General features: G+C 39.0%; 1 protein-coding gene across 1 annotated transcript in view; it reads right to left on the reverse strand.

The window, feature by feature from the left end:
• FXYD6 (FXYD domain containing ion transport regulator 6) overlaps nt 1-25,435 on the reverse strand; it is a 48,479-nt gene extending 23,044 nt beyond the window's left edge. The window contains exon 1 of the mRNA XM_074215146.1: nt 25,351-25,435. The gene's annotated coding sequence lies outside the window, so the exon portion shown is untranslated. The remainder of the gene's footprint in view (nt 1-25,350) is intronic.
• Nucleotides 25,436-26,383: the final 948 nt, after the last annotated feature.

Raw genomic sequence — 26,383 nt, forward strand, 5'->3', positions numbered from 1 at the left:
GGATGGTACAATTTTAGGAAAATACTCAACATAATTGAACACATCAATAAAAACCAACAGAAAATATATGTTTATTTCAATAGATGACAAAATACAACATCCATTCCTATTAAGAACATTACAGAATATAGGAATAAATGGAGTTTTCCTTAAAAATAATAAGTAGTATCTATCTAAAACCATCAATGAACATTATATATAATGGGGATAAACTAGGAACATTTCCAATAAGATCGGGGGATGAAACAAGGATTCCCATTATCACCACTACTATTCCATATAGTATTAGAAATGTTGACTTTAGCAATAAGAGAAGAAAAAGGAATTGAAGGAATTAGAATTGTCAGTGAGGAAGATAAACTTTCACTCTTTGCAGGTGATATGATGGCATACTTAGAGAAGAAAATCAGCTAATAATCTACTTGAAAAAATTAACACCTTCAGCAAAATAGCAAGTTACAAAATAAATATACATAAATCATCAGCAAAGGAAGGTAGCTGTACCAGATCTAAAACTATATTATAAAGCAGCAAGCATCAAAATTGACTGGTACTGGAAAGGAAATTAAGTAATGTCTGAGTGGATTAGGATAGGTACAAAAGAAAGAGCAGTAACAAACCCAAAGATATTCACTCCTGGGATAAGAACTCACTATTTGACAAAAACTTCTGGGAAAAATAGAAAATAGTATGGCAGAAACTAGGTCTAAACTCTACATTTCATACTCCAGACCAAAATAAGGTCAAAATGGGTATAGGATTTAGACATAAAGAGTGATACTACAGACCAATAAACAGATCAAAAACTACTCTGTTGGATCTATGGAAAGGGGAGAAATTTATGGCCAAATAAGAAACGAAATAAATTATAAATTACAAAATGGAGGATTTTGACTATATTTAATGCAGTCAAGATTAGGAGGAAAGCAAAAAGCTGGGAAACAATGTTCACAGCTAGGAATTCTCATAAAGGTCTCATTTCTAAAATATATATTTATATAGAATTTAATCCAATTTATAAGGTTACAAGTCGTTTCCCCAATTGAAAAATGTCAAAGGATATGAGCAGGCAGTTTTCAAGAGAAGAAATTAAAACTATATATAATCATATGAAAAAATGTTCCAAACCATTATTGATTAGAGAAATTCAAATTTGAAAAACAATGAGATACTACTTCATACCTATCAGATTGACTAAGATGCCTAAAAGAGAAAATGATCAGTTTTGGAGAGGTTGTAAGAAGATTGGGATACTGATACAGTGTTGGTGGAGTTGTGAACCAATCCAGCCATTCCAGAGAGATATAAGGAACTCAAAGAGCAGTAAAATTGATCATACCCACTGACCCAGCAATACCAATACTAGGCTTATATCCAAAAGAAATCATAAAAAGATGGGAAAAGTCCCACATGTTCAAATACATATTTAGTAGCTCTTTTTTGTTGTGGCAAAGAATTGGAAATTGAGGGGAAATCCATCAATTGGAGAATGGCTGAACAAATTGTGGTATATGAATGTTATGGAGTACTATTACTTGACAAGAAACCATGAATGATTGGACTAGAAAAGCATAGAAAGAAGTACTCAAACTGATGCTGAGTGAAGAGAACAGAACCAAGCAATCATTGTCCACATTAACAACATTGTGAATTGATTAACTATGATAGATGAAGCTCCTCTCAGCAGTTCAGAGAGCTAGGAAGACCTGTTATAGACTCCATCCATATCCGGAGGGAGGGGGAGAGGAACAAAAAACAAAAAAAAAATCACAGAATTTGGATAGCTACTATATTCACTCTAAAAAAAAACTGGTCTTTTGTTTCTCCTTCCTTAGTCCTAATTCTTCATAATTGGTCACAAAGTGACTAATATGTAAGCATGTTAAATATAAATGTACATGCACAACTTTTACCTTCACCACTGAGGGAAAGGGAATGGGGACAGTGGTAGAAAAATTGTGTAACATAAATTTACAAGTGGATGAATGTTGAAAAACTTTAATAAAATGTAATTGGAAAAATAAAAAATTAAAAATTAAATTAAAAAACAAAAAAATTCCTCATCTAGCTATGAATGACTTAGCTATTCTCAGCAATGTAATAATCCAAGACAACTTTGAAGGACTATGATGAAAAATGCTGTTCATCTCCCAAGGAGAAAAAAACTGGTGTCTAAATATAGATTGAAGAATTTTTTTTACTTTATTTTTCTTGAGGTTTTTTTAAAATTTGTTTTCTTTCACAACATAACTATCATGGAAATATTTTGCTTGACCACACATGTATAGCCTGTTGACAGCCTTCTTAATGGCGGCGGTGAGGGGGGGGTATTGACAGCCTTCTTAATAGGGGGTACAGGTAGGAGGGAGCAAGGAAGAGTATTTGGAATTCAAAATTTTAAAACAAAATGATAAAAGCTGTTGGTATATGTAACTGGGGAAAATAAAATACTGAATAAATTAAAAAAGAAAAAGAAAGGGAGTAACAGTAAAAGCAAAAAATAAAACAAAAAACAAAAACCTCTTTATTTAAAAGGATGTGGAGACAAATTAAGTTATTTTAAGAAACTACCTAGAGAAGGTAAATCCTGAAGTGGACATTCCAATTGACAGAAAAATTTAGGTTCAGAGTAGAGAATGGATATGAGCTATGAGCACAATGGACCAACCAGAGCTAAGAGTATCTAGCTAGGAGTGATAAAACTGAAGGCTCCACATGGTAGGATCAGCCAATGTAGTAGCCTTGGAACCCAGGTTAGAAGTGGGTTTCACTACTACAAAGGGATGACAGAAAACTATTAATGGGTTTGTAAACAAGGGGGAAAAATGTGATGAAAAATTTGAGGAAGATAGTTCCAGATGCTCCAAATAGATTTTATGAGTACATAAAGAAAGTTCCCAGTCTCCTAGCCTTCCACTCCTCCATTTCTGAGGAAGGGGTGTGCTCATAAATATATGCACAGAGTTCATACTGATAGATCAGTAACTAGGTCCACCACTCTCTCTCTCTGATCCTCCTTCATTAGACGAGTCTTAGCTCCTATTGCCCATTTCTCAGCTCTCTGGACTCCACTGTCAACATCCTCCCCACGCATGAAGGTTTAATTAAGATGCCAAAACCGTCCCATGGAAAAGAGGGCCAGACTGGGAAAGGGGGAGAGTAGTCCTCCTGGTTAAATATTTACCAAATGAGCTGGGCAATACCACTGAGCCTCATAAATATTCAGATGCTGTCTGTCTGCCTGCCCTCCGGAGAGCTGATTCATCTTCCCTTGCTAGAGTCTGTAAAATGAAAAGGATGAACAGATCATCTCCCCAGGAGGCCCTTTCCAGTTCTAACATTCTAAGTAAGTCTCAAGCACTTTGTTGAAGAAGCAATGGAGGGTTTCTCTTTACAGGCTAGATTTTTAGCTCTACATCAACTTACTGATGATAAGCAGAGTTGTCCCAAAATGGAAGGAGCTACCTCGGCAGAGGACAATAACAAATAACAAGAAATCACATTTGGATGGTACTTTAAGGTTTGCAAAAAGTTTTAAGTGATCCTAGAGGCTTAGATAATGAATGACCTACTGAGAATGTTATAAATAGTACAGCTATCCCTTTCACATTGCAGGGGTTGGAGATGTAGCAACCCCACAATTTTGAAAATTTATGTCAAATATTTTGGCCCTCCCTTTGTATCAGAAGTCTGATTTTTTAAATAGGGTATTTACAGTATCTTATTGTTAAATTTCAGTCAAGTGTTTGGTCATAGGCTGCATTATACAAGACAACAAAAATATTTTATGTATTTCTGAGTTTCTAAAATTTTTCTGTGTCATTTTCTGGCCTTCATATGCTATCTGTGGCTTCTGCAAAACTCCCCCAAAATTATCATTTAATTTCTTTTGCTGACCTGAGACATATGAAAACTGAGATAGGGAACATTGCAATGTGGAAAGGAAAGCTATATTCCTCTTCTGGAGCTAGATACCCTTAAAAGTCCCTTCCAACTCTGGCATTTTGTAATCCTCCACTGCTCTAGAATCGTTCTTAACTTTGCTTATGTCACTGGCCTCTTTGTCAGTCTGATGAACTTTATAGGGTCCCTTTTTTAGAATGACTTTAGAAATACAAAAATAAAATACACAGGATTACAAAAGAAACCAATTAAAATTGAAAATCTTAATATTTTCTTTTAAATAAAAAGTCCAAGAGATCCTATTCTAGATACCAACTGAGCATTCCTTGACTGTAGAGTTAAACTCAAGTTTTTGTAGATGGAAGAGAAAGAGAAGTTTAATCTTAGATTTTCCAATATTCCAAAGACTGAATGACAAGAAGTTTTTACCTAGATCTAATTCAAATTTTTCCTATTTCAGTGTAAGTCCATTTCTCATATGGATCTAGTCACCTATCATATTAAGGACTATGAAAGCACGAAGTGGTAAAAGGGAGAAATATCTAGTCCTTCAATGAATATCTGAGTGGAAGGTGGGAGAGGAAGATCCATAATTGCCAATCCCTCTGTAAGTCTGTTAGTTGAGTTCTAATGTCAGACTCTTTCTGACAGAAATTCTAGTCCAGAAATTGTGAAAATGTGTGCTTGGAGAACCTCATTGTAAGAACTTATAATCAAGTTTATAAGAGATCAGACACATAACTGCCTCTAGGACCTAAGTAGGTTAGATATTTCCATAAGCAATGCCCAAGTACTGATATGAGGGAGAGAACCAGCCCATCACCAGTCAGAGGGTAAAGCATCCCTGGAATGAGAGGGAGCGAAGATGCCTTGAAGATATTCTCTAAAAAAGGTCTCATTTGTATTCAGGGTGAAAGAGACACATTAAAGTGAAAAAAGAATTCTTCTCTTGTGACTGATATACTATGAGGCCTTGGAGGAGTCAACAGGAAAGGGGCCCAGGCCCTGTGCTCTGCTTTGGCGCCCAGGACTCTGTAATAGTAGAACTGTAATCCTTACCTTGATTTGGCCAAGTTTCTAACTAACCTCCTGTTCCTTAGCCCAGTAAACACCTTCCCTGCCCAACACTCTACCCTTTACCACAGGGAAGTAGACCCTGGCAATTGATCTCATTCTGTGGGTTCCCAGTTAAGCTTCCCCCTCCTCCCCACAACACGTTACCTTTTGTTTTACCACCTCCTCCATTTTCAGTTTTACTTTCCTTTGAAAGAGAGGAAAAGAAGAATTAGGGAGACCGGGAAAGCCAGAGGGGGACCAGGGAAGGGCAAGAACTGCCATCTGTTCTCCTCACTAGCCAGCATCACACTTGACTGTTATTTACAGGGTGACTCTTGTGTTGAGGAGCAAAGAGGAGGCTAGCCTGAAGCTGACACAAGCAGGCAGGACTCGGTGAAAATAAAATGGCACCCTAAGCCAATATTTCCTCCTCTAGGGCAAACAACCTGAGTCATCAAAGGCTCTAGTTAATTTTGTAGCTTTGGAATAATACAGCTGAGTGAATACAGATGCCGTGTGTGTGTGTGTGTGTGTGTGTGTGTGTGTGTGTGAGAGAGAGAGAGAGAGAGAGAGAGAGAGAAAGAAACAGAGAGACAAAGACAGAGGGGGGGAGAAGAAGGGGAGGGAGCTGAGAGAGAGAGAGAGAATGAAAATGATTGAGAAAAGGAGTCTACAAAGAGCCAGGAAAAGAGAGCAAACAGAGGAAGGCAGAGAAATAAAAGGAAGGGATAAAAAGTACGATTGAAAGAAATATAAGGGCAGAGAGAGAGAGCCTGAGTCAGAGATAAATATCCAAAGAAAGGATGAAATGTCCTGAAATGGGGAAGTCAAGGTGGGGAGTAGAAAAAGTAGAGAGCTGCTTCAATGGCAAAATCCAAAAGTCTGATAATTCTGCTTTAGGACATCTGACCATGCTTGTCCCAGAGCCTTCCATCTCCCTCCTGTTTTTTCTGCCTTTGTTGACCTGGCAATACTCTAAAATTGAGAAAAGTTGGAGGCCAGCAAAGGAAAGTGCCATGGGGATTTGTAGAGTGTGGAAAAGCCAAGACAGCTGTTGGAACAGGGCAAAAAATCCCTCACACTTCTCCCTGGCTGCCTGACAAATCTGCTTGGTCATGATGTAAAATCTTAGCTGCAAAGCCCACTCTGCTGTTGAGTCACCCATTTTACTCCATCTCCAAAACGCCAGCCAAGGATACCATCTTTCCCCTGGGGATGATCCACAGAAACCCTTTCCCCAAAAATAAAGGGATGAGAAGTGGCAAAATATAGTGGGATATGTACTTAAAGGTCTGCGGGGAACCTTTCATGGTTTGATCAATGGGATGTAATACAAAGAGTCAAAGAGATTCCAATCTAGTCTTGCCTGTTAGTAACCAGCTGCATGGCACTGGACAAGTCACCTAAACTCCCTGGATTCCAATTTCCTAGTGCTTAATATGAGGAGGGTTGGGGTATATCTTTAAGATTCATTCCTGCTCTAGCCCCTGCCCTAGACAATTGGGCGATCTGATGTCCAGGCACCCTCAAGCCGAGGAGGAGCCAAGCTACATGGCTCTGAATTACTGCACAAAGACAACTTGCTCATTGCACTCCCTTTCTTTCCTCCTCAAACTCTGATTTTGTTTTCTGCTTTTAATAAGGAATACTTTCTTTCCGTTGATTATCTTCAATTTACCCTTATTATATCTCATTTGTGCATGGCTGTTGTATGCTGCTTGGTCATTAGATGATGAGTTTCTGGAGAACAAAGACTGTCCTTTTCATTTGTTTAAACTCCTAATGCTTAGCATAGTGTCTGGAATCTAGTAGTTGCCTAATAAATGTATACTGATTAAATGGCTTTTTCCAATTCCCCTTAATTCTATGCCTTCATATGACAATTATCCCTCATTCATAAATGTATGAACCTATATGTTGTTTATACATAGAAGTTGGCATGTTATCTCCTCATAGAACCATGACTTCCTTATAGGCAAGGGCTGATTAAATACTTTTTGGCTTATCTATGAAGAATATTCTTTGGTCTAGAAAATTAGAACAAAATCAATGCATCTCAAAACTAGAAGGTATCTAAAGAGAGCATCTAATGTAATTTGTTCCTGAAGGGGGATGTTAAGGAAGCAACTGAAGACAATGAGTCATGTGGCATTCAAATAAAGATCCTTAAATGGCATGATATGGAGGGTTGCCCCTCTCTGGGACCTTGTTGGCTTATTGATATCCTTTCTAGAATGTGGAGAACTAAACTGAGTAATGTGCTCCAAATGTTAAATAAAGATGTTCTTTGTTCACTTTGCATTTATTTACTTGCATACATAGTATATTCCATATAAGTATGTTGAGAGGAGATACTTTATCATTTCTTTATATCATCACCACCCAGCATAATGCCTTTACTCCTAGAAAGTGCTTAATAAATATTTGTTCAATTGAATATAGCCTCACATATTTACAATAAATCCTCACAGGATTTACAGTTCATTAAAACTCCTAGATCTTTTCCACATTAACTTTGCCTATCCATGCCTCACCTCTCTTATTCTCAATGACATTAATTTTTGAACCCAAGTTTGGATATTTATATTTATTTTCATTAACCTTTGTTAAATTTGGTCTGTCTTATGGCTTTTAGAGATTTGAGCTTGTTTGTTTTAAATTCTGATGCTATCATCTAAAAAGACTGGAAACAGAACTCAGAACCCCAATTTAGAAGAGAGATGGTAAGAAAGAACCTAGCTTCTCTTGCTGATTATGTCAAGTGCATACAAATCACAACCCAAATGATTGAATCAATTAGCAGATATATTTACTGAGTTGCTATCTGTGATCTTTGAAAAATGGGAAAGGGGCCACAGAATAGAAAATTGCCAAATGCTATTCCAATTTTCAAAAAGGGAAAAGGCTACAGAGAGGATTCAAATGAGCCAGTAAGCTAGATGAGTTCTGTCAACATTCTAGAACATATTGAAGGGATGGTTTGTGAATATTTGGAAAGGGAAGCAATGAGTACTAAGAAGAAAAAAGAAACCCAGCCTGCATTCAAGTCATACCAGACTAAATTCATTTTCTTTTTCTGGACTAGCTTACCAAATTGGTAGAGCAGAGGAATCCCTTAGACATATTGTGCATGAGTTTCAGCAAAGCATTTGACAAAATCAATCAACAAGTATTTTTAAGTACCTTCTATAAAGAGGTTAGAACTGGGGCTACAAATTACAAATAAAATAGACTCTCCCCTAAAAGTCACAAATGATAACCTTATGTTTAAGATAGAGATGTAAGAGCTAGAAGGTAGTTCTATTAGGCAATCAGAACTAGGGTTCCAAAGAATAGCTATAGATGGTCCCTTGGAAGCAAGTCTCTAGTGTGTTACAAGTCAACAATCAGCTCTGTTTTGTACAATGTTTTTATCAATAAAAAAGCCAAACATGCAATAGTTGAAAGAGTACTGAATGTATAGTCAGAAGATATTGGTTTAAGTCTGTCTCTATCCTTACTGTCTACATAACATTTGGCAATCACTATTCCTCTCTGGTTTCTAGTTTCCTCATCTGTAAATTGGATTGACTGTACTAGATGTTTTTAAATAGTTTTATTTTTCCAATTATATGTAAAGAAAATTTTAGCATTCATTTTTACAAGATTTTAAGTTCCACATTTTTCTCCCTCCCCTCTCTTCTTCCTAAGATGGTAAGCACTTTTATACAGGCTATATATGTTCAATCATATAAAACACATTTCCATATCAGACTAAATTATTTCTAAGATCCCTTAATAAATAATTCTAAATCTTATTACCCATGATTCTATAATTTAGATGAAGACATAGATGACAACTACAAAATTGGCAAATGATAAAAAACTAAGAAGGATCTGTTAACATGTCAAATGACAAAATCAGCATCAACAAAGATCAGTAGGATAGAGTGATAGGTTTCATCAACTAAGATCAAATTTAATAGATAAAACCTTAAGTATTTTATACTTTAGTCCAAAAATCAAATTCATCTACACAATATGTATAAGATCTAGGAGACTTAGTGGGCTTCAATGGAATGTGCAAGTTGTATTTATAAGAACTACTAGCATTTATTAAGTGCCTTTTGTGTGACAAATAGTGTCCTTTACATAGTGAAGTGCTGAGAAGGAGATGAAATTTAAATAAACCAAGTTGTCTCTTTGCCTTCACAGATCTTACAGCCTAGTAAGGGATAAGAGATCAACAAAAATGTCTAAATTATACAATATTACATCATAATTGCATTAAAAATAAAATAGAAAAATGCCAAACAAGATCTGAGAGGAAAGGGATCCAAAGGGATCACTCAGTGAATGACAAAAACATAATAAACAAAATGAGGCAGCTGTGGACAATTTAGGAAGCACATTGAAAATTCAGAACATGTCCAGAGGACATGGATAGCAAGATGATTGATAGATTTGGGGGTTTAACCCAGAGAAGCAAATTAATAGTATTTGAAAGACTATTGAATCAGGGGGAAAAAGATTAGGCTTGTTCTGTTTATCTCTGATGTACAGAACTCAGAACAGAGAAGCAGATATTTTTTCAATAAAAAGAAAAACATCTTAGGAATTAAAGTTTTTCAAAAGCAAAAGAGAGTTGTCCATTACTAGAGGTCTTCAAGAAGAAGATGGATGAGCAGTTGTTGAGGATATCATAGAAGGGATAGTTGTTCAAGTATGAATGAAACTAGATGTCCTCTGAATTCCCTTTTAATTCTGAAATTTTGTGATTCTCCAATGTTCTTGAAAGCTAATAATTTCTATCACTATATGATATTTCTCTTCCCAATCAAGCTCTGCTTAGAGTGTTTAAAAATAATGCTGGATCTCATTTAATGATCTCATAGAAGCCTCACAACCCTAATAGAACTAGGGAAATGAAGTTAGTATCACCATTTTAGTTACTAAATGACAAGCAAAAGTAGACCAGGTCTTCTGACTCCTTCTAGGAGCCCATTCTGCTTCTCTTCCATATAACAAACCTCTTGGTTTCCACTATCTTCTTTTCTTTCTTCGTACTTGTTCTGTCTAAGAAATCCAATCTAAAAACATTTACCAAAAACCTGTCATGTACAAGGCACTATGTGCTGGGGATAAAGATGAAATAGTCACTCATCTCAATCTTTTACTATAGGGGACAGCATGTGTGCAGAGAAGTATGAACATGCTAACTTGACGAACAATGAAATAGTGCTAACAACTGAGAGGACCATTGTGCATGACATATAATTGAGATTTGAAGGAACTAGAAATAGAGGTAAGGACATAGTGCATTGCTGACATGGGGGACAGTCTATTCAAAGGCATAGCAAGAAAGAAAATTATAAATCTGAGAGAGGGAGCATAAGGTCTTCCACTAGTAGAGTTTTGTTGTCTATATCTTCCTGTAACTCCTTCAACTTCTCCTCTAGGAATTTGGATACTTTACCATTGGGTGCATACATATTTAGTATTGACATTATTTTATTGTCTATGGTACCTTTTAGGATATAGTTTCCTTCCTTATCTCTTTGAACACTATTTTTGCAGCTGATTTGTCCAAGATAAGGATTGCTACCCCTGCTTTTTTCACATCAGCTGAAGCAAAATATATTTTGCTCCAACCTTTTACCTTTACTCTATATGTATCTCTCTGCTTCAGATGAGTTTCTTATAAGCAGCATATTGTAGGATTCTGGTTTTTAATCCACTCTGCTATTCACTTCTGGGTTTTATTTAGGCTTTTGCAAGGCAAGTGGGGTTAAGTGGCTTGCTCAAGGCCACACAGCTAGGTAATTATTAAGTGTCTGAGACCAGATTTGAACCCAGGTACTCCTGACCAGGGCCAGTGCTTTATCCACTACACCACCTAGCTGCCCCACTTATGTTTTTGGGGTTTTGGTTTTTGTTTTTTTTTTAGGTTTTTGCAAGGCAAATGGGGTTAAGGGGCTTGCCCAAGGCCACACAGCTACTGCTTATGTTTTAAGGGAGAGTTCATCCCATTCACATTCAAAGATATAATTGCTAACTCTTTATTGCCTTCCATGTTATCTTCCCTCTGTTTGTATTTCCCCCCATTTTTCCCCTTTATCCATATTCCCCAGTATTTTGTTTCTGAATACCACCACCTTCAGTGTGTTTGCCCTCCTATATCCAATCCCCCTCCCCTTTTTCCTCCTTTCTCTTTGCCCCTTCCACCTTCCCTTCCTGCTGTTGATCCCCCTTTCCTCCCCCTCCCCTTTTCCCCTTTTAACACTTTAAAGGTAAGATAAGTTTCTTAACTGGGTGTGTGTGTTAACTTTGAGCCAACCTGATGAGAGTAAGATTCAGGTGGTTCTCACCTCCTTCCTTCTTTCTCTCTATTGCAATAAGTCCTTTGTACCTCTTAATTTAATGAGATTTACCCCATTCAGTCTCTTCCATCCTCCCATCTCTTTACTGAACCCCCTTCTAAGGAGGAATTGCATTTAAATCATTCTATCTGAGTCACAGAAAGGTCTTGAGAGCCTATCACTTCTGGCTATTCTCTCTACTAGAATTACCATTATTGAGAGTTAATTAGAGTCTTTCTCCCAGGTTAAGGACATATCCAGTTTCAGCTTATTGGATAACAGTTTCTCAAATAAGTCATGTATAGCCATCTCTTCTGGCTAATTAAATTTTCTCTAATAAAATTACAATTCTTGGGAGCTGTCAAAGTCTTTCTTCCAGGTGGGGATATTGCCAGTTTCATCTTATTTGATAGCAGTCCCCCCCACCTTTTTAATTTTACCTTTTCATGTGAAGGAATATTTTTTTTTCCTGAGTACATGGCACTTACACAAAAATTGACCATGTACTAGGGCATAAAAACCTAATGATCAATTGCAGAAAGGCAAAAATAGTGAATGCATCTTTCTCAGATCATAATGCAATAAAAATCATATGCAATATTGGGCCAGGCAGATATAGACCCAGAACTAACTGGAAATTAAATAAATAGGATTCCATAGGCTAAAATTCTACAGAGGAAAACCAGCCCAGGAGAGATGCAAATGGAACCAGATAATGATTAAGAAGTTACCTAAAAGCACCTAGGCTACCAACTTAGAATTTTGAACAAATTGCATAAAAATGGAAAAAAAGAGTAATTAACAGGATATATACACACACATAAACACACACACACACACACATATATGTAGATAAATAGATATAAGAGTTTACACTGAGATATCAAAACATCTCTAACTACACTTTGTGGTAGAAAAGAACTAGACACACAAGATGCTCATTAAATATGGAATAGTTGAACAAATTGTAGTGTATTAATGTAATGGAATATTAATATACTGTAAGAAATGAGGAACATGAAGAATTTAGAAGAGTTTGAGAATATTTATGTGAACTGAGGCAGGGTGAAGTAATCAAACCAAGAAAATAGCAACAATAATATAAATAGCTACCATGTACATAGTGCTAATAGATTTGCAAAATACTTGATGGATATTCTCATTCAATCCTCACAACAAGTCTAGGAGATAGATGCTTCTTACAGATAGAGAAATTGAGGCAGACAGAGATTAAATGATTTTCTCAAAATCACAAAAGTAGTAAGAGTTTGTAGTTGGATTTAAACTCAGGTTTTTCCAACTTCAGGTTCATTATTAATAACTTAAGGTCCAGGGCTTTAGATCCACAATAAGTAGCTGTCTCACAATGACTACAACAGGGGGCGGCTAGGTGGCTCAGTGGATAAAGCACCAGTCCTGGAGTCAGGAGTACCTGGGTTCAAATCCAATCTCAAACACTTAATAATTACCTAGCTGTGTGGCCTTGGGCAAACCACTTAACCCCATTTGCCTTGCAAAAACCTAAAAAGAAAAAGAGATATCACAGAGATACAAAAAAAAAGAAAACATGGCAATTGATTGGGTGTATGGATGAGGATGCATGTAGATCTGAGAATGACTTTGGTGATGAGGATGGTGGTAACCTCAACAGAAAAAGGGACTTTGGAATAAGGATGGATAGGTTTGAACAGGGGAAAGAAGATAATGAATTATGTTTCAGTTAAGTTGAGTTGAAGGTGTCTATGAGATGTCCAATGGGTAATTGGAGATATAGGGAGATATAGAACTGGGACACAGGACAGAGACTAGTGCTAGTTACATATATATATATATGTATATATATATATATATATATATATATATATATATACATATATATATATATAGTATGTACGTGTATGTGTATATGTATGTGTGTGTGTATATATATGTATATATATGCATACATATATATATATACACACACACACACACACACACACACACATATACTGAGAGTCCATGGTAACAGAAGAAATTAGGTGAGACAACATAGAGAAAAAACATCAATTCCAAGACAAAATCTTAGGGGATACCAAGCTTAGGGGACAGGATATAGATCCAACAAAGGAGTCCAATATAGACTGGGGAGATAAATAGGAAGGGGATCAGAAAAGAATAGTGTCACGAAAACCCAGGAAGGGAAGAAGAAGGCTATAGTCATCAGTGGCAAACCCTGCAGAAAAATCAGGGTAGATGAGGACTGAGAAGAGGCTAGCAGACTTAGTGATTGAGAATTCATTTGGAATTCTGGAGAAAGAAGTTTCAAAAGAATGGTGAGATTAGAAGGCAGTTTATAAAGTGGCAAGAAGTAAGTAGAAGAGAGGAAATACCAGTGGAAATTCAGAGTAGCCAGAAATATCAATGGAATTACAAAATACAGGAGAAACATTTAAATATAAAAAAAACAAACAGGTATATGACACTTTTTCTAAGAGCTTGGTTATTAAAAGGAGGATGCATAAGAGGTGACAGTGTGAGAATATGACAGAGTCAAATAAATGGTTTTAGATAGGAGCCTCAGTTTCCTCATTTATAAATATGGATACTAATACCTCTGATAACCACATCTTAGAATTATGTGGCCCAAATGGTACATTGTATATAAAGCATTTTTTTCTGACTTTTAAAACAGTATATATAAATGGCAATTACTAGAGCTATTACTCAAATTTCCCCTAAATGTAGTTTATTACTTTCTTAGCTCTGTACTTTTTCTCATACTTTCCCTGTTTCAGAAATGCTCTCCCTATTTTCATCTGTCAAAATCCAACATTCACTTGCATTAATGCCATTTTTTCCCCTGAAAAAGCCTCCTCCGATTCCCCAAGACTGATTTCACCTGTGTAATATAGTAGAAGAAAGAAGAACCTGGGACCTATCTCTGTCATTTACTAGCTGTGAACATTAAGCAAGTCATAGAACCTATCTGAATCTTGGGGTCGTCCAAGTAAAATGGGAATAATATTTACAACAACCCTGAGAGGAAAGTAATACAAAAATTGATTAAAATACAGCTTGTGAAAGTACTTTGTCGAATACTTTGCCACAATTTTACCAAGGGCTGTGGCAATGAATCCCTCTTACTACTGAAAACCATCTTCCTTGCTGCTTTATGGATCAAGCTGCCAATGCCTGGCCCAGTCCTCCAGAGGGCACACATATGATGAGGCTCATGAACTTACTGTACTCAGCTACTGCCCATTCCAATACTCAAGAATGATGGTAGAGGGGCAGAACTCAGAAAGAGGAAGGTCATTGATCTGTTGACACTTAGGAATCAGTAAGCAATAGCTAGCTTGTCAACATGCATCCTATCAGTCATTTCAGGAGATTGATAAGAAAATCTGTAACTAAAGACATTTTATTTTTTTTATTCTGGTTCTCAGCAAAAAAAAAGGAACAATTATTTAAAATGAGGGTTCCCTCCTATCTACTCAGCCAACTACCTTCCTAGTCCATGCTTTATCTCTTGCTTGGAGATCATTTAATCTAAACCATCCATTGTAGAGATGCAAAGTCTGAGGCAGGAAGGTTAAATGATTTGACCCAAGGTCATATAGGCAGGGAAGTGTAAAAGGCAGGATTTTATCTCAGGTCCTCTTGCCTAAGGAGAAAGGAAGTCCTGGCTTAGGCATAGATAGTTGCAATACAGGTGTGTGTGTGTGTGTGTGTGTGTGTATATATATATCAAAAGTTCTAGAATAGAAATGTGGCAAAAGATGATCTAACCACCCTCCCCTCCCATTTTACACATGAGGATAATCACTTCATGTGGAAGAAGATGAAGCTACTTGGCCAAGGTTTCATTACAGAAACCAGGATTTGAACTTAACTTGTTTGACTCTAAATTCAGTGCTTGTGGAGGCAGCTAAATCGTTCCCTGAATCTGGGGAAAGAAGTTCTGAGTTCAAATGAATTTTGAACATCAGACCTTTACTAGCTATGTGATCATGGGCAAGTCATTTAATCTCGGCCTGCCTCAATTTCTTCAACTGTCACTTCCTAGGCTTGCTATGAGGATCAGATGAAAAGATAACATTTATAAAGTGTTTAGCACAGTATCTGACCACTAGAATGTTTTTGTTTTTGTTTTCGGTTTTTTTTTGCAAGGCAAATGGGGTTAAATGGCTTGCTCAAGGCCACACAGCTAGGTAATTATTAAGTGTCTGAGACCAGATTTGAACCCAGGCTCCTGACTCCAGGGTCGGTGCTTTATCCACTGCACCACCTAGCCACCCCTGACTACTAGAATGTGCTAAATAAATGCTTATCCTCTTTCTTTCCCTTCTTTCTATGCTAAATGTTCCCTTAAAATACCCCAACACAAGAATCAATCTCTCAATCCCATATTTCATATTTGTCAAGTGTTTTTCAAAACACTTTCACATTCTTAATCTCACTTGACCCTTAAAACAACCTCATGAAATACAATGAGAAAATCAGCTGTCCTTTTCCTAAAGAAACTAAGGCATAGCAAATGAAGTGAGAAATCTAAATTCACAATGGCTTAGGGACAAGATTGGAACTAGCATCTCAGTCCCATTTATTCAGTCAGCAAACAGCACCCTAGGGAAGCTAGAGGAAATAAGAAGAGAACCCTGCCCTCCAGGGGCCCATCCATATAAATAGACCAGAAATCAGGCTATGACTGCTATCTTTCCATCACAGTCTCTCACAGAAAGACAAAAACCTGCACCACAGCAAAAATTTCATTTGTGGTTCCAGAGAGTCTGGACAATTGCTTTCTAGTCTAATACTTAGTCTAAGAAGTCACAGACCCAAGAAGGAGATGCATCTGGCATCAAAAGTCAGTTGAGTGGCTGGATTTCAGCCTCGTCCCACTTCTTCCCAACAAAGAACTATTCAGGCTCACTCTTAAGCAGCACCAAAGTGAGGACAAAAACAACAGCTCTCTCTCACAGGTCCTGCTTGTCTCCCACCCAGAGCCAGGTCAAAGAGCAAGCTTCCTTCATTTGTCTGCCTGCCTGTCTCACAACTGACCTGTGTCACTTCTTTACCCCTTCCCTTTTGCATTTAAGACTGGTGGTCCATTAAGATGCTGGCAAACACATCAGGGTTGTACCACCCTTCCTGGGAATAAAAGAGACATGTACCTAGGAAGAATAGAAGGAAGCAATAGTGGAAAGCATAGAAGAGGTAAAAACCTGTCCAGTTTGAATTTTATAAGTAGAAGGGGGGGAAAATCTCAAAGACCTAAGACCAAACCTTAAGCTAACAGCAAGGCCAGTAACCTAGTGTATGAAGGTAGGTTTTTTTCCTATTTCTATGAAGCAGCCCACCCTTTAACGGTCTCTAAAGATCCTATCACAAACTATCCATAATCTTACTAATAATATTAGTTCATTTTTAGTTTGGTTCATCCCTGTTATCTTTTCTAGTCATCCTGCACTTGCCTGGGGATGCTGGAACAGTTGACAAGGAATTGCAAACTTCTTCCCACTCCCCCTTCTATCTTCTCTCCTTCCCACTTCTCCTTGCTACTGATCTGTCAGCCTCAATAAACTCTCAGTATCCCAGATCCATGTATGTCATCTCTACTCCTTTGTCTCAAGCCCTTAGGACATCTCCCAAGCCTCAGTTCACTTGGGATTTAACTTCTTTAAATGAAGCCCCTGGGGCTTTGACAGTAGAGTTCAGATGAGGGAGTTCAGGAAGGAATAAAAGTAAAAGGTAAAAAAATAAACCAATGTGTGGAGATTTGAGAAAAGGTGAGTTTATACAACCATCAAGTATGTGTTTACAGATGAGAAAGGATATGTAGTTATAAGGGGAGGGGGAATAATAAGAATTCAGATTTTTTTATAGTATTTTAAGATTTACCGAGCACTTTCCTTAAAATAATCTTCTGAAAGAGATAATAGTACAAGAATAATTATTCCTATTCTGCAGTGAGAAAACTGAGGCCTGTAGAAATTTTAAGTAGTCTAAGATCATATAGCTGGCATTTATTCATATGTTTTCAGAGGTGAATGTGTGTTTTTACAGAAGAATCTATGACAAAATGGATGTGAGAATATAGGGTTAACACTGAGGATGTGTTATTTTTGAGTCAGTCTGGGTGTATGTGCACACGTTTTAAAACTTCAGCCTCCTCTTCCTCTTCAGTTCTGTTGTGTTGGTTCGGGTGCTTTCCCATCAAGAGAAATCCCTTTTAAGTCATCCCCTCAAGCACCCCAGTCCCAGTCTTAAGGTAAAAAACAGCGAAAGAAATCAGAAAGCCCAGTGTCAGAGTTCTTGAATTCAAGAGAGGTCACCAGGAGCAAATTATGGATCAGGAGGAAGAATGAAGTAACATTTCATGTCTCTTCTGTGGGTGTGTAATTATAAGCCCAACCACCAAGGCCCTGAATTCAGGTGCATGTTGGCATTTTCTCCCTCTTAAATTCTTGAGCCCCACTCCTCTCTTCCACTTGCAAGTAAACAATGGCCAGCAATGATACCTGAAACACACAATCTCAATAGATTCCCTTGAGGAACGAACCCTTAGGGCAATGTCTCATTCTGGGCCAAATGGTCTCTCACCACATCTTGGTTTATAAATGCTTTCACTTTATTGGCCGTAAAGGTAGGAGTTATTTCAATCCTCATCCCTTTGGGGAATGGGGGAAATGTCAAGGTATCTGGAGGCACCCTTTTTCCAGAACTAAACCCAGAAAGTAAGCTATTACCTGAGCAACAACAATCCTTTACACTCACTCTCTGGATGATCTTACCCTCAGGCACCAGCACCAGGTGTTCTCTGAGCTTGAACAGGAACCTGCTGTGCCCATGATCCGCTATCAATCAGACTTGTCACAGTGTTACAGGGCTACAGCTCACTTTGTAACCACTGAGATCTCCCACACTAAAGTGAGTCCCTCCCCAGAGGGACAAGGCTTCAGCACATATGTCCTTGCTTGCAAACTGTTTTTCTCACTCCAAAATAAATTAAACTTCTGTTTGATTTCTGTCTCTCCTGTCTTTAATCTTCTCTCTTCAGCTCTGGGCACCCACAGTTAGGGCCTGGTTCCCTTTTAGTTGGACTGCTAATATTCAAACTTTTGTGAAGTGCCAAAAGTCCCTGCTCTTATGAACTGAGACCTCAGTTCCTTGTCTCTCACTTTTCCTTCTTCTAAGTGACAACAGAGTCAATGGCTTTCCTACTTCTTTTCAGGGACATCTCTAGCACCCAATCAATTAATCACCCAACACTTTGGATGTGATCATAATGATAGATGAACACAGTTGCAATCCGAATACTGCCATCAGCCAAGACCTCAGGTTTCTCACTAGCCTAGAATGCTCTAATTTTTTTAAAAAGCTCTTTTATCTGGGGTTTCTAGTAAATAACAACGTGTGCAGGTGGAAGTATGTGTAATTGGAGATTCACTTGTGTTGGTAAGAGACTAAAGAAGTCCATCCTAATGAAGATCATATGTTTTTGTAACTATGTGTGTTAACATTTGTGTGATTTAATAAATTATAGGAGAGTTGTTGATAGATGATTCTTGAGAATGAATGATCAAAAGTGTGAGAACATAGGTTAGAGAATGAGTCCTAACTAGCAATGTTTCAACCTGGGGGAAGATCATGGAAGAGGGAAGGAGGAAAGATTCCCTGCGGTATTATTGAATAGGGAAGAAATGTCTCCAGGTGAGCCCATAGCATCAGTAGGTATTGCCACAAGGGCTGAAGTGAATACAAGTTACTCTCAGAACCATGCCTCTGGAGTCCTCAAAATACCCACTCTGGCACTGGATTTAGAAACTCCCCTTTATATCCTTCATGGGTCTCTTTGATCAGCATTAGGGAAATTAGAATAAAATTTTCATGCTCTGAAACTCATTAGATCTGTACTGTATGTCTTGATTTATTTAATGTTTCTTCTTTCTAGTAAAATTCCTTTCTGGAAAACTTCAGTCTCTGTCTCAAGCTAAATTGGGGGACAAAGAATTTTGTAACCAAGCCAGGAAAATAAAGGGAGTCCAAGTCCCCTAGAGGCTAGACTAGTGCTGGTGGCAGCAGTGGTGAGAAAGGAACCCCTTTCTTGCAGACCCAAGATCCAAGATTAGGAGAAGCTGAAGGAAATTTCCCAAAGGATAGAAACTGGGGTTCAGTTGACTACAGTTCTCTTTCCTGACCTTAAATCTCTAACTCAGTCTCCTATTTTCCCATCCTAGTAAGAGGATGTACATTGACAAGAAATATCTTGCCATTAGGGGCAACTAGATGTAGTGAATAGAGTACCAGCCCTGAAGTCAGGAGGACCTGATTTCAAAATTGGCCTCAGATTCTTACTAGTTGTGTGGTCTTGGGCAAGTCACTTAACCCTGACTGCCTGGCATCCAGGGCCATCTCCACATATCCTGATTCACATCAGGCCACTGGATTCAGATGACTCCGGAGGAAGAACTGAGCCTGGTGACTTAGTTCAGCTCACTGAAATCCAATTTATATGCTTGTTGTAGTCTTTTTCTGAAAACAAAGGACAAACATCTTGCCATTGATAGTGACACTGACACCAAGAATAGGGATAAACTGAGCTCAAATCTGGCCTCAGACACTTAATAATCACCTAGCCGCGTGGCTTTGGGCAAGCCACTTAACCCCATTGCCTTGCAAAAAAAAAAAAAAAGAATAGGGATAAGGATCCTATCTCTTTTCTCCTGATATAACAGTTCAAGGGCAATTTTTTAAGGATTTTTAAGGACTTTTTAGATCCTTCTCTTTCTTTTTTTTTCCTCCTTGACAATTCTTAGCAGTACCATGCCAGTCCAAATAGTTAGGAAAGCAAGGCCTGAAACACTCCTAATCCAACCAAACAACCTTCCCATTGTGTACCAGGGATAGGTTAATTACTAGCAATACAAGTGCAAAGATGAAACCTCGAGTATCAAAGAGCTTAGATTCTACTAGGTGGAGCACTGGGGAATGGATACAACCTTCACATGAAAAGAAAATGACATATAGTGGAAAGACCATCAGGACTGGCCTTCAAGGTCCCTGGTTTCTAATCCTAACTCTGTTCCTTACTATCAGTGATTTTGGGTAAGTCACCTCATCTCTCTAGGTTACAGTTCCCCTAATCTATAAATATAAATAAAGATAAATAGATAAAAATAAGAATTAAATGGCTTCTAATCAAACAATCAATGATTGATAAGCATTTTTGAGTGCTTTCTAGGTGTCAAGCACCAGGGTTACAAAGACATAGAATGAAACAGTTCCTACCCTCTTAGAGAACATATTCTCTTAGGGAATCTACATGAATATAGATAGATAGATATCTTTATATATAGCTATATATGTACACATATTCCTGTGAATATATATGTATGCATATATATATAACATATATTTTTACCCAGAACAAAAATATTAAAAATGAATAAAAACAAATACTATTTAAGGACAAGGTAGTCAGAGAGGGAAGGACCTAGTAGATGAAAGGGATTAGGAAAAACTGTAAAATGTTGGTGATTGAGTCTTGAGGGAAGAAAGGAATTCCATAAGATAGAGATGAGGAGAGAGTGCAAACCAGGCTTGGCGGACAGCAAAGACATGGAGATGAAAAATGAAGTACTCTGTTGGGAGGTACAGAAAGGTCAGTTTGATTAGACTGTAAACAACAGAAAGGGAAGGAATGAATACTGAGGCCAGAAAGATAGGCTGGGGAAAATGATATTTGGTATCTAAATAAGCTCCTCAGAAATACTCCCTTTCTATTCCACTTCCTGGGAAAAAATTATATGTGATGTTTCATAATAGACATGTTAGTTGAAAAGAAACTGGAGAAGGAATTTCTGCCTGATACTAACATTAACTTTCTTTCCTCCACTGACTCTGGAGTCAGAAGATCTGGATCTAAATTCCACCTCTGATGTTCACTGACTGTGTCACCTTGGACATGTCATGTCATCTTTCTGGGTCTCAACTTTCACATCTGTGAAATGGAGAGACTGGGTTAGATTAGATGGCCTCAGCTTTAAATGTATGATATATGATTTGGAAAATTCATGATCAGGAAAGTACTTAGAAGCACACAAACTGTCTGATAATAGTATATCAGCACAAGGATCTCAAACGTCATCTAGTTCAGCCCCCTCATTTTTCAGAGAAGGCACCTGAGACTCAGAGGTTGAGTAACTAGCTTCAGGTCACATAACTCACAGATGGCTTCTTTCCATTAGACAGACTATGCCAGCTCTTCTGAGCTACATTTCTGCTGCCTGGGCACCAGATTCAATGATTTGGCTGGTTTCCATAAGGGATTTGTGGCCGCCTCATAGACAATTTGTTACACAGAAGGTCTTTGAGGGGTGCCTGGCACAGATGCTTCACCAGCTGGCGCCTGTAGGACCTCACCCTATTGATCTCAACCAGTCTTCATCATCAGAGACTTTAATGGTCTTCTGATTTAGGGGTGAAAACGGGGTGGAACAACCTCCTCCTCCTCACCTGAAACACTATCTTCTTATAGTCTTGAATAGCCAGAAAAATAGCCAAAGACTACTCAAGAGCAATCTGTGCCTTTTTCACAGGATCAGAGATTTAGAACTGATAGAACTGCTAAAGATTATTAAGTCCAACTTCCTCATTTTACCTATGAGGAAATGGAAAGCCAGGTTGTGTTGGCCATGGTTACATAACTAAAGGAAGCCAAGGTTTGAACCAGATCTTCCTTATTCCAATATTCTATTCATTTTACCATGGTGAAATTTAGAAAACAACATTCCCCCTAAAATTCCAAAAAGAATGACATCTGCTCTTTAGAGAATGCCATGACTTTGCAGGAGCCATGACTAGTATAAAATAGTCTTATTCTCCAGTATTGGGTGGGGGAGTAAACAAAGGACACTTTTCACCATCCATGAAAACAAAATAATAATAATAATATTTTTCCTTTAGTTATTTTCCCAATCCCTTGGGATGAATCCCCACCAAGGCAACCTAATCATAATGCATAATATATAGCAAGAGAAAGGCAGTCATTCTTCAGGATCATAGAATCATAAAAATCAGAGACAGAACTTGAATCCATGTCCTCTGATCCTAGAGATGATGTTTTTCCCATTACATCACAGAAGTTTCCTTCCTAATGTTGGTTTAGACTCCATTATGGTGATTTTGAGTTTCTAAGCAGATAGAAAAGAGGAGACAGAGAGTAGGAGAGGGAAGAGAGAGAGGTAAGAGGAGAGAGAGAGAGAGAGAGAGAGAGAGAGAGAGAGAGAGAGAGAGAGAGAGAGAGAAGAGGGACAGAAAACAGATAAGGGGGAAGAGAGGAGGAGGATACAAGAAGGTAGAAGAGAAAGGGGAGAGAAAGAAATAGAAATGGGAGGAGGGAGAGAGGAAAATTTGTAATGTTTAAAGCCCAAGAAACTGAAAAATAGCTATTTCCTTCCCTCCCCTTAGCAAAAACCACCGTGAATGAGATAGATGGGCTCATCTCTGTTTTTTTTTTTCTTTCCATTTACTGAAAGTCAAGGGGAGCAAAGGTTATATAACAGGGGAATAACATTGAGCATAAGACTTTCTCTAGGACTGAGGGAAAAGGAAGGTGGTAGAAAATGGGAACAATGTAAAATTTAGTCAAATTTCTAAGTCCCAACTTCTCTTTTCTCTCCCTCACCCCAAACATGACTCACAGTGTCTAAATTGCAAGCTCACCGTCAGTCCACTGCCTCCAGTGTTCCCAGGGGAACCTTCTTTCTTCGTTGTACAATGACAACAGGTGAACTAAATAATCATTTGTTCTTTAGTTATTTTTCAGTAGTGGAGGGCTCTTTGTAACCTCTTTAGGAGTTTTTCTTGGCAGAGATAATGAACTGGTTTGCCATGTCCTTCTCCAGTTCATTTTACAAATGAGGAAACTGAGGTAAATATGGCTAAATGACTTGCCTGGGATCACACTGATAATACCTGAGGCCACTTGAATTCAAGAATATGAGTTTTTGACTCCAGGTCCTGTATTCTATCCATTGTACCACTTAGTACTTTACTGACCTGATCTCATTTGAACTTTTTGAGGTGAATTACAAGTGGCATTATGTTCTTCATTTTACAAAGAAGAATTCTGAGTTTCAAAGGCTAAAATGACTTGCCTGAAATCACCCTCACATTTAATAATCCTAATGAAAGCAGGATTTGAACGCAAGTCTTTTTTACTCCAAATCTAGCATTCTAGCCTCTATAATATACTGCCTCCTTGGGTGTATCCATCTCAAAGTCCCCACATGGTATTTTGTGAGCAGAATCTATTCCTCAGCCTTCACCTCATCTTCTAGAATCATATTCTTTAGACCTGGAAATAAACTTGGAGATAACTCAGTACAACCATATTAGCCCTCTTGCTTAGAGGTCTGCCTCAGCTCTACCATTCTCCCTAATCCTTGAGTACCAAAGTCTGAACAATCATCAATTCCTTCCTGACCTTCTCTCTCAGTTTTTCAAGGGACAGAATAATCCCCTTCTGATTCAAGGGCTGTGGCTATCAGGTTTACTAGGTTTACCAAGGGACAGAGAAGGAGTGGGTGAGGGCTAGAATAGATAGTGATGAGGTTAGAATGGGGGGAGTCTCAGTCCACATAGAACTGGGTCTATGCTGGGGAGGGGGGTAGGAGGGAGTTTGGGGACATCAAATTGGGAGATGGGGGTTGGGCATCCAGAACATGATCCCGAAAAGCCAGGGATAACCAGTAACTAGGCAACCATGTGTAGAGGAGGGGGCAAGAGACAGGGGTGGAAGAGAGGTGGGGAGTGGGCAGAAGAAGAGAAGCTGAGTACTGGAGAGGAGTTTCCATGGCAACTGCCAGGCAGGTCACGTGAGAAAGAACGAAGTTGCAGAAACACATACACAATTTGAGGCAGGCGAGGCCAGGACCAGTCAGGGTGGGGTCCATTCAGGAAAGGAACACCCCAGACAATCAGCTTGCTCACGAGATCCATCCCAGAGCCCTTCAAAGCTCATCCCAATGCAGTTCTACCATCCCAGGGAGACAAAGAAGGGGAAAACCAGCCAGCAGTTCTAGACAGATGCTACACAACCTGAGAACTAGCAAGGCTGGATTGGCAGGGGGAAGGTGGAATGTTTTGAAACATAGCCTTTCCCCAGGTGTGGATGCCTCCCCCCCCCAACTCAAGTGTCTAAACTCTGCCCACCCCACCCTCGCCTTGTACGGGTCCCTATTTGTTCCTCCTATTGTCCAAGTGGGGAAAGGGAAGAGAAGCCCTCATGAGGATTGTGGTGGTCAACACCCCAGCTCTGCCTGATCCAACTGTATTTGAGAAAGGAAATAGGAGTTAAATGGAAGAAAAGGAGCAGGAGGCATTCAATCCTGGAGAAAGGAGAAAAGGGAAGGAGATGAAGGGTCCAGAGAGATTAAAGAGAAGGGAAGATTCCTATTTTCATAAACTAGAAGCCCAGTGTTCTCTTCAATCAGCCTTACAACCAACTGCAATCATGTTTTTATTACTTAGCTATCCATGTGTTCACACACATCTGAGGGCACATTCCCAAATCCACACAGACATACTTTTACCCTTTAGCCAGTGAAACAAGCCCCCAAGTAACAAAGGAAAATAAAATCTCTCTTAAAGAAAAAAAAAAAGAGTAAGGGGAAAAGAACAAATCCTCTCCCCCTCCAACTCAAATGCCAAGTTCAAAACAACCACAGAATCCTTATCAGGGTCTTAACTCTCCTGAACCCGATCCCATCATCTCTCCAACAAAGTCTTTCCTATGAACCTCTTTCCGTTTTCTTCCAATCTCCACTTAACCCCCACCCCCCCCAAAAAAACCCACCCTGGTGTAAGGGCTATTTCCCCAAACTGAAATCGTGCCTCTAGCTTTCTCTGATTGATTCTCACCATCCCAATCATGCCAACAGCAAGTCAATCGATTTTCAAACCATCCCTGGGCTCCAGGGGGCTTCCATCCAAGCCACTTTCCCCTCCCCCTAACAAGTACCAAACTTTCTCTGTCTTTCCCCCTACCCACCCTATTCCTACTTACCTTTATAGAACCTCAGTCTCCAAGAAAATCGAAGGAGGCCCAAGAAGTCTCTCAGATTACTAGGAGAGCTGGGGGTGGGGTAAAATGGGGGGTTGCAAGTAAGCAAGCGTTTGCTTTTTTCCCCCAAGCCTCTCTTCTTCTGTGTGGGAGTCCAGGCAGGCAGGAATAAAGTGTTCTCTGTGTGATGTGTGTGTGTATGTGTTTGTGTGCGTGGCAGGGCTGGGCTGCTCTTGTTAAGTCTGGGGACCCAGATGCATCCGTCTCAGCTGTCTAATGGCTTCTGGGTAGCTTCAGACAGAGATGCCCCCTCCCCTTCCTCTCCCCTCCCCCCATGGTCCTGTGTACAGTCCTCTCCTCTCTGACTGGTGGAGGGGGAAAAGATAAAAAGGCCAGTCAAGCATAGAACAAGCAACAGGAGCCCTGCCTTAGAGTGGGTGCGGAGGTGGAAGAAAGAATTTGCAATCAGCTGTTGCTTGTTGGTTTTTCTGTGGTGGCAGTGGATGAGAGAGAGAGGCATGCACACACAATGAAAGAACTAGTGTTTCCCCCCTCCTACTCGATTTCTCAGAAATAGTAAACGAAAGGGAAGGGAAGGGTGAAAACATTTAAAAGCCCAGTCCCAGACTCAGACACCCCACATTAATTAGGAGCTGCAGTAATTAAGGGGAAGAAAAGAATTAAAATTATGAATGACTGCACTGTAGTTAAAGGGAGTCCAGCCTTTGTTTGGTAGAGATCTTATTTTCAGCTATAACTTACCAAGGGTGACTGAAGGTCCTGGCCAGGATGGCCAAGCCATTCCAGAGTTTACTGTTCAGCACACCTGTGGGGTTTCGAGCACACCCTTCACCCTGGGAGGTCACAGACTCAAGGTTCTCCATCAAGAATTGTAGCTGAAGGGGCAGCTAGGTGATGAAGTGAATAGAGCACTGGCCCTAGAGTCAGGAGGACCCGAGTTCAAATCTAGCCTCAGACACTTAATATTTACCTAGCTAAGTGACCTTGGGCAAGTCACTTAACCCCATTGCCTTAA

The sequence above is a fragment of the Macrotis lagotis genome, chromosome 1 (genome assembly GCF_037893015.1).
Source record: "Macrotis lagotis isolate mMagLag1 chromosome 1, bilby.v1.9.chrom.fasta, whole genome shotgun sequence".
NCBI classification, from domain to species: domain Eukaryota; kingdom Metazoa; phylum Chordata; class Mammalia; order Peramelemorphia; family Peramelidae; genus Macrotis; species Macrotis lagotis.